The 3,444-nt window shown below is 39.0% G+C and overlaps 1 pseudogene; it reads right to left on the minus strand.

Moving 5' to 3' along the window:
- LOC110279302 (uncharacterized) overlaps positions 1-2,622 on the minus strand; it is a 172,909-nt pseudogene extending 170,287 nt beyond the window's left edge.
- Positions 2,623-3,444: the final 822 nt, after the last annotated feature.

Genomic DNA, 3,444 nt, shown 5'->3' on the forward strand with positions numbered 1-3,444 from the left:
AATTTTGCTCAGGTCCCTCAATTTCAGCCAGAAAATAACTGAAATCACAGAAAAATACACAAACTCATAGTAAAGTCCAGAAATGTGAATTTTGCTCAAAAACTAATAAAAATATACTAAAAAGTAGCTAGATCCTACTAAAAATTACCTAAAAACAATGCCAAAAAGCGTATAAATTATCCGCTCATCACAACACCAAAATTAAATTGTTGCTTGTTCCCAAGCAACTGAAAATCAATTAGGATAAAAAGAGGGGAATATACTATAAATTCCAAAATATCAATGAAGCTTAGTTCTAATTAGATGAGCGGGAATAGTAGCTTTTTGCTTCTGAACAATTTTGGCATCTCACTTTATCCTTGGAAATTCAGAATGGTTGGCATCCATAGGAACTCATAATTCAGATAGTATTATTGATTCTCCTAGTTTAGTATGTTGGTTCTTGAACACAGCTACTTTATGAGTCTTGGCCGTGGCCCTAAGCACTTTGTTTTTCAGTATTACCACCGGATACATAAATGCCACAGACACATAACTGGGTGAACCTTTTCAGATTGTGACTCAGCTTTGCTAGAGTCCCCAGTTAGAGGTGTCTAGAGCTCTTAAGCACACTCTTTTTGCTTTGGATCACGACTCGCAATTTTTTTTTCTTCACTGCTTTTTCTTGCTTCAAGAATCAATTTCATGATTTTTTAGATCATCAATAACATTTCTCTTGTTCATCATTCTTTCAGGAGCCAACAATTTTAGCATTCATAAAATTCAATATCAAAAATATGCACTGTTCAAGCATTCATTCAGAAGACAAAAAGTATTGCCACCACATATAAATAATTAGAATTTTCCTTATTAAGAACTCGAAAGAATTAAATTGCCTCTTTATTCTAAAAATCTACTATTTTATTCATGTTTGATGATGATGAGAAAAATAAATTATAACTTAATTGAAAATAAAATCAAAATAGATATACTAATTACCACTACTCCTATATAACTTCTAAGGTGAATTCCTATAACAACAACTATCTCAGAGTTAAAGCTAAAATTAGAACTTAACAACCTATATTTTGGGAAGTGAATGTTCCTCTAGTCTGTGGGGTGCTTGGTCCTTCAAGAATTAATTTATGACGCTTCAGTTCCTTCAGTTCACATCCTTGCTGTTCCTGTTCCCTTAGGTGCCATGATCTCAATGAGTTTTAGCTCAGTGATCATGGCAAATCACACCAAACTTAGAGGTTTGCTTGTCCTCAAGCAAAAGAAAGGAGAAGAGAGGACTCCTTTCCACCATCCTGGCGTTAAACGCCAAAATGCTGCATGTTTTGGGCGTTTAACGCCCAATTGCTGCTTCTCCTGGGTGTTCAACGCCCAGCAGTTGCTTCTTTCTGGCGTTGAACGCCAGGAAGTCCTTTGTCACTGGCCATTTTTCTGAACGCCCAGGACGCTGTAATTCTGGTGTTAAACGCCCAGAAGGAGCTTCTTTCTAGCGTTCAACGCCCAGAAGATGCTCCTTTCTGGCGTTCAATGCCCAGATGGCTATCCTTACTGGCATTGAACGCCCAGTGGATGCTTCTTTTGGGTGTTCAACGCCCAAAACATTTCTTACTGGCTTTTTTACGCCAGTGAGCTCCCAAATTCCCCTGTAACTCTGTGAATTCAAGCAATTGCTATTTTACCTTTTGAAGATACTTTGACATATACCTGTAAAAATCAATTAATTAACAAAAACAAATAAAATTAAATTTTGTAAATGGCTGGGTTGCCTCCCAATAAGCGCTTCTTTATTGTCTTTAGCTGGACTATTACTGAGTTTTAATCAAGTCTCAGTTTTGAGCATTCTTGCTCAAAATTGCTTTCAAGATAATGTTTAACTCTCTGTCCATTAACAATGAATTTTTTGTTAGAGTCATTATCCTGAAGCTCTACGTATCCATATGTTGATACACTTGTAATCACATATGGACCTCTCCACCGGGATTTTAATTTTTTGGGGAATAATTTGAGCCTAGAATTAAATAGCAGAACTTTCTGCCCCGGCTCAAAGACTCTGGATGACAGTTTCTTATCATGCCATCTTTTTGCTTTCTCTTTGTAAATTTTTGCATTCTCGAAAGCATTGAGTCTAAATTCCTCGAGCTCAATTAATTGGAGAAATCATTTTTCTCCAGCTAACTTGGCATCAAGGTTTAGGAATCTGGTTGCCCAGTAGGCTTTGTGTTCCAGTTCCACTGGCAAGTGACATGCCTTTCCATACACGAGCTAGTATGGAGAGGTCCCTATAGAGGTCTTGAATGCTGTTCTCTATGCCCACAGAGCATCATCCAAGCTTCTTGCCCAATCCTTTCTACGGTTAATTACAGTCCATTCCAGGATTCTTTTATGTTCTCTGTTAGAGACTTCAGTTTGCCCATTTGTCTATGGATGATATGGAGTGGCTACGCTATGGCTAACTCCATAATGAACCAAAGCAGAGTAAAGCTGTTTATTGCAGAAATGAGTGCCCCCATCACTGATTAATACTCTAGGGGTACCAAATCTGCTGAAGATGTGTTTCTGGAGGAATTTTAACATGGTCTTAGTGTCATTAGTGGGTGTTGCAATAGCTTCCACCCATTTGGATACATAATCCACTGCCACCAGAATATAAGTGTTTGAGTATGATGGTGAGAAAGGTCCCATGAAGTCAATAATCAATGCCAAACTTGGTCCCTTAAGATCACTGATGGACCACCCAAGAGCTGTCTTGTGTGTCTTTAGCACTTGAATTAGTGCTTCCCCTTCCTGTGGCTTTAAGGTAGAGCTTATGATTACAGGAAAGGTATCACCTTCTCCCAGAAATGCATATTTCAGGTATGGTGGTAATGGTTTGAGCTCGAGTTTATGAGGTTTCTCCTCTTCTTGAGGGATTTTCAGAGGTTCTATTATTCTCTTTGATTCCTCCAGATCAGGCTGAACATCTTTAAAGATGTCTGGTGCACGAAATTGCAATCACACTTTTGCAATTCCGCACAACTAACCAGCAAGTGCACTGGGTCGTCCAAGTAATACCTTACGTGAGTAAGGGTCGATCCCACGGAGATTGTCGGCTTGAAGCAAGCTATGGTTATCTTGTAATCTTAGTCAGGATATCAGAAATTGTCAGGATTAATTGTGAAAAGTAAAAGAACATGAAATAAGTACTTGTTTTGCAGTGATAGAGAATAGGTTGAGGTTTTGGAGATGGTCCATCTTCTAAATCTCTGCTTTCCTACTGTCTTCTCCTTCAAGCACGCAAGGCTCCTTCCATGGCAAGCTGTATGCAAGGGTTTCACCGTTGTCAGTGGCTACCTCCCATCCTCTCAGTGGAAATGTTCAACGCACCCTGTCACGGCACGGCTATCCATCTGTCGGTTCTCAATCAGGCAGGAATAGAATCCAGTGATTCTTTTGCGTCTGTCACTAACGCCC

Source organism: Arachis duranensis, chromosome 3, assembly GCF_000817695.3.
Source record: "Arachis duranensis cultivar V14167 chromosome 3, aradu.V14167.gnm2.J7QH, whole genome shotgun sequence".
Lineage (NCBI taxonomy): Eukaryota > Viridiplantae > Streptophyta > Magnoliopsida > Fabales > Fabaceae > Arachis > Arachis duranensis.